This window comes from Stylophora pistillata, chromosome 2, assembly GCF_964205215.1.
Source record: "Stylophora pistillata chromosome 2, jaStyPist1.2, whole genome shotgun sequence".
Lineage (NCBI taxonomy): Eukaryota > Metazoa > Cnidaria > Anthozoa > Scleractinia > Pocilloporidae > Stylophora > Stylophora pistillata.
The window spans coordinates 57,018,882-57,031,421 of NC_142520.1; the positions used below are offsets into that span (position 1 = coordinate 57,018,882).

The 12,540-nt window shown below is 40.0% G+C and overlaps 1 pseudogene; it reads right to left on the reverse strand.

Moving 5' to 3' along the window:
* Positions 1–1,274: 1,274 nt before the first annotated feature.
* LOC148740579 (uncharacterized) lies at positions 1,275–2,781 on the reverse strand (annotated as a pseudogene).
* Between the last annotated feature and the right edge of the window lie 9,759 nt (positions 2,782–12,540).

Consider the following 12,540-nt stretch of genomic DNA (forward strand, 5'->3'; position numbering starts at 1 on the left):
AATTTGAAATCCTTCGAGGCATCTCTTCGGATTTTAACCAACCAAGTCTGAAAAAGATTGGGAAATGGTCTTTGTTTACACCTGCTCTCGAATAGGCAAATAAATTCAATAATCGGTTGTTTTATCAAATACCTTCAGCCTCTTAGGATTTCTCAGCAGAAGATCGTGATAAGTGACCTTTTTGCCGTCTGGTCCAACTCTGTATCCTGACTTGAGACACAACGGTACGCAACAATTAATATCTGGCATACCTCGAAAGTATGAATAAATCTTTTCTAAGCTTTCCTTGACTTCTGCTTCGGATGCAAACTCTTTACTCGCCAGTTTACTTGAATCAATGGAGCACATAAACAGAGTTGAATTTGCCTTAGGAACGGTTACTACCGAAAAGCCTCGCTTTCGCGCAGGGGCCGCCATATTTGCAATCGGTGTATTGTTCCTAGGGGTGTGTCTGTGAACATTCCACCATTTCTTGAACATGGGAAATTCACTGAAAGTGAGGCCAAGTTAACCAAGTCAATTGCTAGATATCGCATACATGTTGAAAGGGCAAATGCAAGACTTAAAGATTTTAAAATTCTCAGTTTTGTCCCTCCATACTTGATGTCTCACATCAACAAAGTGTTTCAGTTATGTGGAGCTATTGTTAACTTGCAGTTCCCTTTGATTAAAGAGGGGTATGCAGGAACAGACTATGACTGAATAAACTAGGGGAATGCTCCTTTTTCTACTTTGACAAATTGTCTGTCCAAGTAATATTTTCAAAAGCCAGTTTGTATAATCAGTTCGATGTATAACTTGTTCTTTTATTGTCATAAATACTGTAGTAAGAAGGTCAAACTTTATGTTTATATCATCTGGTTCTGGCTTTTAAACTTTATGTACTTGGAAAAAGTCATCTATCCAAGGGACAGACCCTCTGTCACTAGGTTTACATGGTGTATTCTGACATTTATGAAAGCAGAGAAAGTGACTTAATTCTGTTCAAGTTAACAATGTAATAGTACCAAATGAGAAGTGCTTCAATACAAAGGATTTTTTTTCCCTAATACTCAGATCATATCCTCACAATAGGACAAGTACATGCACATATTTGTTATAGTCTCACATATAAGACACTACATACCATAATATGTTTTATAATTTTTCATGCAGAGCTAGAGGTAGCATGCGTTATGATTCACCAGAAGTGCCCCAAATTGGTGAAGCTGATGCATTGGCTTGTAAACTGAAGTGCAATTAATCATTATTAAATATTCTACCATTTAACTGAAAGAGCTTAAAGTTCTCCCTCAATAATTTTGGGGAAGAGGTGCTTTAGATAGAAATCCTTTAGCTCTTGGATCCTAACCTCCCAACCATCATCCCGCTGGATTTTGAGAACAATGAAGTCTTTCAATGTCCAAACAATAAAGAAACATTTCTTTGTCTTAGTAAAATACATGTGCCCTTGGACTTGGTGCCAGTAAACATGGTCACATTGCAAAACAGTTTTCCCATCCTTTTTTTCTATGCAAAAGTTATTTGACTTCAAAGCCTCCTCAATAGTCAGGTCTCGCTTGGTGTAGAGACACTTGGCTTCAAGTACACTATCATCACCAACCAATCCATCTGGGGATGCACCTAGGACACCTGACTCATGCAGCCACACCCCTGTTTCCACTACGGCCAAGCCAGTCCTCATTGTAAATGCTTTAATGGCTTCAGATTCATTAGTGACCCCCCACTGGACAGCTTTTACTCTGGAAAGGTCGTATTCGCCAAGAAGACGCTTGATCAAGGAAGGGGTAACACGCTTATCATTTAGAACTGACCCAAAATTGCTTGCTGTCAGTCGACCCTTCCTGGTCATTTGCCAAGAGGGATTGTTCCTTTTAACCAGAAGTGAGGCGACGTACATCTTCAATTGTCTTCCAGTCGACTTTGACCTTCTCCAGGAAATACTGCAGTTGTACTCCAGCGCCTTGCAAAAATTCCTCTTGGAAGATCACGTCATCCACAGTAGCAACTGGCAATGAACCAGACTGGTTTTCAGGTTCAGGGCTCATGAACCAGTATAAACCGATAAATTTACCAAAATTCTTCAACTTCTGAAAAAGGTCGCTGCGTTCTTCGCAAGTCGGGTCTCTCAAAAGTGCCCTATATCCGGGTTTTGCTGGCGAGAACATTTCTTGGACCGATGGCAGCAGCAAGTTTGCGGCCTTACGCTTTCTCTACTGGCATTCAACATCAGTTCGATTAAGGGTATATAGGCCATGAGTGAACAAAGCAGCAGCATGACTACACGTAAACTTTCCTCGCGGGCACTGACAGTCCGTTGACTTGATGTTCTTTTCTTCATCTAAATAAATCTAACGAAGTGGTAAAACCAGATGTTAATTTACGAACTTAAAGGCATCTGCGAGTGGGTTAAGAGTGGCGAAACATCGGCTGTATTTAGACTTTGATATCACGATTACGGCTTTCTATGAAATAATTATCCACTGAAAACGTTATTTAGACGACAAAGTTAATAATGGACACATGAATCGTGCATGCACAAGAACACGTTTAAGAAGAATGAATCAAACGTACTACAACATATGGCAGAGCGTGTCGATTACTCACCGACACTTTGTAGACTATTTTCTTCATGCTGGCATGAACCTCTCCCTGAATCACGCCATCGTTATAGAAAAAGCTTTCAATATGATTAGATTGATGGTGATTTTCACCTCTGGTGAAAGATTTTTGCTCATCTGCGAAAAAAGAAGCCAACGATGATATCGAGAGCGCGGCCATGTTGGCTCCTGGCCGTTTTGTTTAGACTCAAGTTGTTTGGTTGCCAAGAAACATGACGTAATGACTTGAACACTCTATACCCAAAATGTCCGTGAGGTAATGGATTCTAATTTATTCAAAAAACATCAAAACGAGGACGGTCGGGCCTGCCATCTTTGTTGTTATTTGATCTTTTTAAGCTGTTCCCTTGCTAACTTCTTGCTAACTACTCGTAGTATGGTTTTACAGTGACACGAACTCAACCGGGGCCACCCAACGTTTTTTAGCCAATCACAAGACGAGTTTAGAACAAAAAAATTGAAGTTCGTTCATCAGCGGATCAATCACTATAAGGGTCAAATTTCACTGTTCGTTTGACTAGATCAGATGTGAAGGTATGCGAAAGCTTATAGTTTTTTTAAAGCAAAAAAAAATATAATATTTTTCATTTCTATTACGGTAAAGGTGAATAAATATTTACCGAATGGCGGCCGGTAATTTCGAAGACTAAACTGACTAAAGTTAAATTTACCAAATTGCGGCCGACTCACTTTATACAATATATTTTCCGAAACACGACCTGGAATGCCGAAGGCGGGAGCTTATGTAATTTACTGAATATTGCGGCCGCGAATTTTGAACATGAAACGGGCTCGATCAATGTAAATAAATATATCAAATTACAGCCGGCTAAACTTCAAGGCGAAACCGGCTCAAGACAAGTATATTTTTAAAAAAATTGAAAAACGGCCGTATCTACAATTTTACCGGGAATTTTAGTAACCAATCACAAGGACAAAGAAAATTTCAAATTTAGTTTTTGCATGCATTACCGGTGGTTGATTCCGTTTGCGTTGTAGTTTGAAAGTCGGGTAGTATTTCAAACATTTACTGATTTGAGGTAAAACCGTTTCGTCTTCAAAATCTCAGGCCGTGTCAATTCCGCAAATACATTTGTATTGAGTCCGTTTGGTCTTCAATATTCCCAGCCGCATTATTCCGTAACTTATATAAGCTTTCATCCTCGACATTCTAGACCGTGTTTCGAAATATATATTTTATAAGTTAACTCGTTCGTAATTTAGTAAATTTCTTTAAGTCTGAGTCCTTTCAGTCTTCAAACTTCCCGGCCCCAAAATTCGGTAAGTTATACAAGTTTTCTTCTTCAAAACTCCATACCCTATTTCGAAAAATTTTTGTTATAAAAGTTTACTCAGCCGTAATTTGGTAATATTACGTTGAGTTCGTTCAGTCTTCAAAAATCCCGGCAGCAATACTCGGTAAATTATACAAGTTCTTGTCTCCGACATTCCAGACCGTGTTTCGAAAAATAAATTTCATTGGTTTACCCAGCATTATTCGTTACTTACGTACGTTGAGGCTGTTCAGTCTTCAAAATTACCGGCCGCTATTAGGTAAATTTGTATTCGCTTTTACCGTAAACGAAATAAACAACATATTTATTTCACCGTAAAAAAACTAGAAGCTTTCGCATGTCTTCACATCGACTCCAGTCAAACGAGCAGTTTAATTTGACCGCTGGTGAACGAACTCCCATTCTTTTGTTCCGTACTTGTCTTGTAATTGGCTAAAAAACGTTGGGTGGCCCCGGTTGAGTTCGTTTCACTGTAAATATTGTTGTGTCCCTTTGTGTACTACGAAGACATACGTGATTAATGGTGAGAAGATATCTCATTTTCAATTTCCAAGTGATAAAGCACTGAGACAAAAATGGATTCAGGCAATTCGAAGAGATGTTGGTGATAATTTTGTGATCGACGACCGTCATACCAACATAACAACATAACATAACATAACATAACATAACATAACATAACATAACATAACATAACATAACATAACATAACATAACATAACAGAACAGAACATAACATAACATAACATAACATAACATTCAGGAAGCTAGAACGCAAATGTAAAAAATACATCCTGAAAAGGGAAAATCGTGAGGTTAGCCCTGTATGAAAACAATTTCCCTTACTAAAAACATACAAAAGATAAAATTTAAAGGCTACAGATTCAATAAATATTCAATAAATATTCAAATAAATTCTAAAGTCTACTCTCAAAAACAGATAATGATTCTGCGTGGACAATGTATCCTGGCAAGCTATTCCATTTCCCCACAATGCGAATGAAGAAACAATATTTGTAACAATTACAAACCGCTCTTTTCAGGTAAAGTTTATAGTCGTGGTTGGCTCTTGTACGCTTATTGGCAAACACAAAGAAATCTGGGAAAGAGAGGTGATCAATACCAAAAACTATCTTATAACATTGAACCAGAGATAGAAATTCTCTCCGCTTTTTTAGTGTTTGCCATTTTAGTAAGCTACAACGGTGTTCGTAATTCATTTCGCCTTGTTTCTGCCTTAAAGCTAGTCGCGAAGCTCTTCGTTGAACCGTTTCTAGAGCCGTAATATCCTTAATCAAATACGGACTCCAAACGGGAGCCGCATACTCCAGTATGGGCCTGACCAGTGATTTAAAGAGCTGCGAAAACACGCACTGTTTATTAGTTCCGATGGACCGCTTTATGATACCTAGTACCATATTTGCCTTGTTTACCATTGCAGATACATGCAAGCCCCAGGACAGGTCAGAAGAGATGGTTACTCCAAGGTCCTTAGTGTTCTCTACCGACCTAAATTGCCCCCCCCCCCCCAGCGAGTAAATTAGTTTAGTTTTATCCTTTCTATGTGTAATACGCATGACCTCGCATTTATCCGGATTGAAGTGCATTTGCCATTTATTTGCCAATATACTCAATCGATCTAGGCCACTCTACAGGGCAGGGATATCAACATCTGGCGAACTGATTGTTCGGTAGATTTTAGTATCATCTGCATAAATCTTAACAGTAGATGTCAAATCTGTTGAGATGTCATTTATGTAGATGATAAACAAAATAGGGCCAAGAATTGTTCCTTTGGGCACCCCGGACTTCACTGACGTCCAGTCCGAACACTTGCCTCTAATAACAACGCGTTGCATTCTGTTTATCAAAAAAAGTTTAAACCACTGCAGTAAAGGCCCATCTAAGCCGTACCTATTCAGCTTAAGCAATAAACGCTCGTGTGGTACACTATCAAAAGCTTTGGACATGTCTAGAAAGATAACGTCAGTAGGTTTAGAACAATTTCTAGCTTTAGCCCAGTCATCATAACAAGCTAACAACTGCAATAGAGTGGATTTACCGCTGAGGTACGCGAATTGATCTGGGTTGAAAAGATTTTGATCAGACCAAAAATCAACGACTCGATTCCTCACCACCTTCTCCGCGATTTTGCATAGAATACACGTTAGTGAAATCTGACGATAGTTCTCTCTAAGATTCCTATTCCCTTTTTTGTACACCGGTGTAATATTGGCATTTTTCCACATTGTTGGTAGCTGACCCAGCGAAAAAAATGTATTCGAAAGTAACGCTAACGGAGATGATAACACCTGACTACATTCTTTGAGAATCCGTGGCGATATGCCGTCTGGCCCTGGGGATTTATAGATATTTAAATTTTTCAGCATTTTTTTGATCTCTTCAGGGGAACAATAAATGCTGCATAATTTCTGGTTAGTAACGTAATCAAAAACTGGAACGTTAGCTTGGTCCTCAACAGTAAATACAGACGAAAAATAATGGTTCATACTATTTGCAATACTGATATCGTCATTTAGAAACTTATCGTTTACTTTCAAGGATACTAGATCGCTTGATCCTTTTCTCTTGGATTTTACGTAATTCCAAAAAGGCTTCGGGCTAGTGTTCGATTTTAGCTCCTCAGTCAAATTGTTTATATGCTGCCATCGCGCAGAGTTACATTTCTTTTTTAGCTGATTATTAAACTTACGATAATTGACCCAGTGAGACTCCATAGACGATTTTTTAGCCCTCTTGTAGAGTAGTTTCTTTTTTCGGCAAAGTTTGATAAGGTTGTTGTCAATCCATGGTGCATTTGTGGATCCTATAACTTGGTGTTTTGGAATAAATCCGTCAACAGCCGATAGTAGTAGATCCGACCATGCAGACCAAACAAGGTCGATGTTGTCTTCAAGAAAAGCACAGTGCCAAGGGATGTAATTCAAGAGATTCCGAAGATGTTCCCAATCTGCCTTTCTGAAGGAATAGGCCAATTTCTCGGACCTACGAAACCCGTGAGGGGATCTCGATAGAAAAAAAAAAAAAGAGTTGTGATCGGAGAAGGGTTGACCAACGGTTAGGTCGTGTATTAAGTCAGGCGAAGAAACAAGAACTAGGTCTAAGATGCTTTCCTCTCGAGTTGAGTCCTTGACTAGTTGGGTAAGGAAGTTGTCGTGATGATGATGATGAACTTTATTCATGTGTCAATTATAAAATAGCAGTAATAAAACCACTAAGTAAGGACACAACAAGATAACATAGATGAAATAATAAATAACTAAATATTAATATACGATGAAATAGCATAAAATATACGAATAAATAGCATAAAATTTGTGGTCAGCAGAATTAGGCTAGGGGAAATTGGGGGGGGGAGGAATAGTCTGAGCCTAAATAAGATATAACTAAGAATCATGCACTGCAAAGACGTGGGGGGGGGGGGAGGAATAGTCTGAGCCTAATTAAGATATAACTAAGAATCATGCACTGCAAACCAAGCAGCCCACACAGCCACCATCGTCCATTAACATTTTCAAATCCATTCCTCTAACTGCCCTCTTAAAACCCGCTAGTGAATTCAACGTCCTAATACGGGAAGGTAGTTTGGCCCATGGCACAGGTCCTAAATACCTAAGGGAATGCCTGCCATAAATAATTTCGCATAACAGCGTGGTGTGGTCTGAGCTCCTTGAGGCACAGATAGTTTCCCAGTTTATTTCAGGCAAATTGAAGTCTCCCAAGAGTAGTAAGTCGGAGTTAGGTGTCGAAAGAACACTGTCTAGGGCTGTTTGCAGATCTAGAGGAGGATTAATGTCGCTTTTAGGTGGCCTATAGAAGACCCCCAAGTTAACTTTCCTGTTTCCTGAAACCAGAATGTCTACAAAAAGTAATTTGGAATCACCTAGAAGATCTTCTCTTTGGAACACTTTTACTGTATCCCGCGTAGCTATTAACACACCACCACCTTTACGGCCTTTGTGAGGACGGTCTCTTCTGAAAACCGTGTAATTTGAAGGAAACAATTCGCTGTCTGTTATTCTGTCTAAATGGGTTTCCGTGAATACCATAATGTCATAACAATAAGTAGCAATTTCCAATTCCAACAGGGCCGTCTTGTTAACTAAGCTTCTTGAATTAGCATAGAAGACGGATATATCAGGTTTGCGATGTCGATTTTTATACGCCACGTTACCGTCATGATTCCGATGACTTACACGGCTCGGACCAGGATGAGGATGAATATCTCCATGGAAGCAAAGAGTTCAATATTGAACATCGCGGAGTGATTGCTGTTGTAGCGTATCCTACTTTTAGCAAAGGCCCTTTCCTTCGCTGTTCTTGTCACGACAGCAAGGTTCCCAAAATGGCGGGCACAACACGACGGACTGAAGAACACAGGGCCATTTCTTTGCTGGTTTTCTCGTAGAAAACCAAAAGAAACACTACAATCTGTATAGTCATATGGTTTCACCGTATGGTTTCGGAGCGATAAGAACAAGAACCATAAGAACCACAAGCAAATCAAAAGGATATTTGGCAGAGCAGCACTTGCACGTCCGACCGCCATTGACCTCTTGATCTTTGATACTTCGGGAAAGTATTGTCTTTGTTTCGAAGAGTTTTTTACCTTCAAGCTACGATTTAACCTCAAAGCAGTTTAGAGCCGTCGAAAGTTTCATATCTGGTCGAGATACATTCGTTTCTTTACCTGCTGGCCACGGTAAATCGTTGATTTATCAGCTACTTGTTCCTTTGGTGAACTACCTTCGCAAAATAAACACACACGTCTACTACCAAGGTGTGTAGTAGACATTTCAAGGCGAGTGACTTCACGAAAACCCTTGCAGGTCTGAGAAAGCTGAAGCAAGATGCTGTCCCTTCGATTTTTCAGGGGAAACAGGATTCACCACGAAAGCGAAAGGCTCCCAAAGAACGGCGCGTATTGAGTCCAAAGAGACCACGTCCATCACACTCAAATAGTAACACGGAACCGACTTGTATTGAACCCAAAACAAAAGCGTTTGCCTGTCAAACGAATATAACTCTCGCTGAATTTAATAATGTATCGGAGAATTCTTCAAGGCTGCCTAAACTGTTGGACAACACGAAATCATTAAACGAAACTGTAACTGAATTACAAGATCAGATCAGATGCAATGAAATTATGATTTATAAGCTTGAAGAAAACGTAGCTGCTCTTAATGATCAGCTAAAGAAGAAAGTAGAGGAATGTTATGCCCTGAACGATGAACTTAAAAGTATGATCGAGAAATGCCAAAAAAGCGAAAGAATAAATGAAAGAGTTTTTAGTGTAAACAAGTTTTTGAACGATAACGCTGCAATGTTATTCTATACAGGCTTCCCAAATCCTGAAATCTTTGAGAGCTATTTGGAATTTTTACAGCCTGGTAAAAATGGTGAAAACATAAAGTATAAGAATGCATCGTATGAAGACAATAATTACAGTGGAGCTAAGCCTGGTAAGCCAAGATCACTTGATCCCAAAGAAGAATTCTTTCTAACCCTCTGTAGCCTTAGGCAGGGATTCCCAGAAGACCATCCATCCCATTTGTATGGAATCCACCAGTCTACTGTATCACGAATAATAGTTTCTTGGATTTCTTTCATATACCTCAAGTCTAGTAAGATCTGTATTTGGCCTTCAAGAGAACAAGTTGATCAAAATATACCAGAAGATTTTAAAAATAAATATCCAAATACAAGCATAGCCAGAAATTCCGAACCGCGCGTGCGCACTAGACCGTATGACTTAGAATTTTAACGGTATTTGAAACTTGCCGAAGAATAGAAGGTTCAGTATGGAGATTCATATAAAAACAGTTTCTAAAATTCGTATTAAGGACATAACCCCACCATCCCAATGCCAGTTTCAATGACACTCATCAGTACTTTCATTGCAGAATTACTTTGTTTTCGTAACTCAGACACTCGTTGCGGTTTTCTCGGTAATTACTTGCAGCGTTTCATTCCAAAGAATGCCCTCTACAACATACAAAATGGCGCCTACCTTCATAAATGCCATTTTCTACGTTTTGACTTAGCCGAAATCCTCTCCTGTTATCGATCTATCCCAATCAAAATGTTTAAGTTCAAAGATGTCACTCAACATTTACGGCAATTTAAGACTGTGTATGCCCTGAAAATATTGCGCCTTTTTTCGCCTTCTTTCAGCAAATATGAACGCATTCAAAAAACCGTAATCTTACTTCGATCGCGCGGAAAAAGAAGTCTTGATTGCCTCTCTTCTTCGCTTTAAATGCTGTGCAAGAACGATCGCCATTTTGATACTTACAGATCAATAATAAATAAAAGGCTGGTAACTAAAGTGGGTGATTACGAGGCTGGAGGCTCGGTGGCACAAGCTTTTTTTGGAGGGAATTTCAGAATTTTTTTTTGTTTTGTTTTGTTTTCGCGCGAAAAAAAAATCAATTTCAAAACAATACGGAAATAATGTCTGATCGCTACCCCGTCTGTGATCCCCTCGTATCTATCTGCAATCCACCAGAAGCACAGTTAAAATATGTGACAAAACAACGTGAAGGTGGTAATGAAGTCGTATTGTGGCTGGCAATTACGAATGCCGCACTAATACAGTGGCAAAAATTGAAAAAAGAAACGGCAGGCATTGCATACATTGACATGTTAAATGAAATCATTCCTGGGAAAGCGTTTAAGATCAGTCGTGAGAGTGATCGAATTGAGTGCCGAATTTCAAATCGCTGTTCGTCCACATCAATCACAAATCAGACCCTTAACAGAAAAGGAAATCATAAAAACAGAAAAGAACACGAGGAAAAATTGTGTAGGCTGGCTATTTTGAGAAGTGAAGTGATCTCAGTAGAGAAGTGGGAAGCAGATCTGCATTCCATTCAGTTAAAACTTGAAAAAGGCTGGTTTTCATTAGCGACGGAGTCGGAGTCGTAGTCGGAGTCGTAGTCGTAGTCGGAGTCGTAGTCGTAGTCGGAGTCGTAGTCGTAGTCGGAGTCGTAGTCGTAGTCGTAGTCGTAGTCGTAGTCGGAGTCGTAGTCGTAGTCGGAGTCGTAGTCGTAGTCGGAGTCGTAGTAGCGCTTATGACCCACGCAGTGAAAATCGTAAAACGGAGTCGTAAGCGGAGTCTTAAGCTCGACAGAGTCGGAGTCGGAAGAATCAGAACGTTCTCATTTTCTTCCGATTCCGCTTATGACTCCGTCGCTTACGATCTAGTGAAAACTGCATTGTCGGAGTCGGAAGCGGAAGAAGAAACCAAACACAATGCTCGATTCCAGGACCGCGAAAGTACAAATTTTGGCGCCAAAGACAACATGGCGGACGAAGAGCAACTTTGGCTCTCATTAATCATTATTTCGCGCAGGCAGAGACAATGCAGGAATAATATCATTCGAAAAAGAAAGCAAATTTGAGTTCGTGATATCTCTCGACGTCGAGCAGCTTAGGAAGAGTATGCTAACCTCGTCAGCGAACTACGACTTGGTGATCTTGAATTGTACTTTCGGTAGATTCACTTTTTCGAGTATTTTAACTTTTAATTTCGTAATTTTACAGTCAAGCTCACACGTTTAAATTTGTTACGGCTATTTGTGCATTTTGGAAAGATGGAATCGAGCATTGTGATTGGTTTATTCTTCCGCTTCCACTTCCGACTCCGACAATGCAGTTTTCACTAGATCGTAAGCGGCGGAGTCGTGGACAGAATCGGTGTTCTGCTTCCGCTCCACGCTTCTGATTACGACTCCGACTACGACTCCGTCCCAAGTGAAAACCAACTTTTACGACTCCGACTACGACTCTAACTCCGACTCCGACTCCGTCGCTAGTGAAAACCAGCCTTTAAGCCTTCCGTTTGAAGTGGCCAGTAGTTTAATGTTAAATTCAAGATGACGGTCAGTTCGTGGACTATGTCGAACTGTGACAATCATAGAGCTGGCAGGCTCAAAATGCATTAAGATATGTACAGCTAAACGATTTACCATGTTTTTAAAGTATTTTATCTGGCCACTTCATGACTTTTAGGGATACTCCATCCAAAGGGTACTCCATGGAGTAGGGCTCCGCGTTTTGTCATCTCTCGATTTCCAAGCGACAAACAGGCTCCTTCAGAGTCAGATAAAACTAAACAAGCGCGAGAACAAAGAAAACGCAAAACACAAACCTTGAATTCTAGTAGCAGACCTCCAAAAGATGAAGTCGTCAAATAAAATCCGGAGAGACAATCCTTGGGATCTTCTACGGAATATCTGGCTTCATATAACTTTGTGCTGGTGTCGTCGAGGACGCGAAGGTCTACGACAGTTGACGGAGCAAAGTTTCAAGTTCTTGTTAGATGACAACGGACGGGAATACGTTTCAATGACCCATGACGAGGCTACTAATTAAGAACCATCCAGAGGGTAAAAACGCTCCCCCGCCTGTAATAAACCAATTTATGACCATTCTTAGGTAGTGAAAAATTGCAAAAAGGAAGGATGGAGCGTACGATGGAAAACTCCGATTTCAGACTTGTAAATGCTGTCTGTACATCGCATTTCGTTTCTATAAGAACCTCACTGCCAGCAAATAACATATTTATTTTCCACTGACGAGTCGTTTTCAATACAGACTCA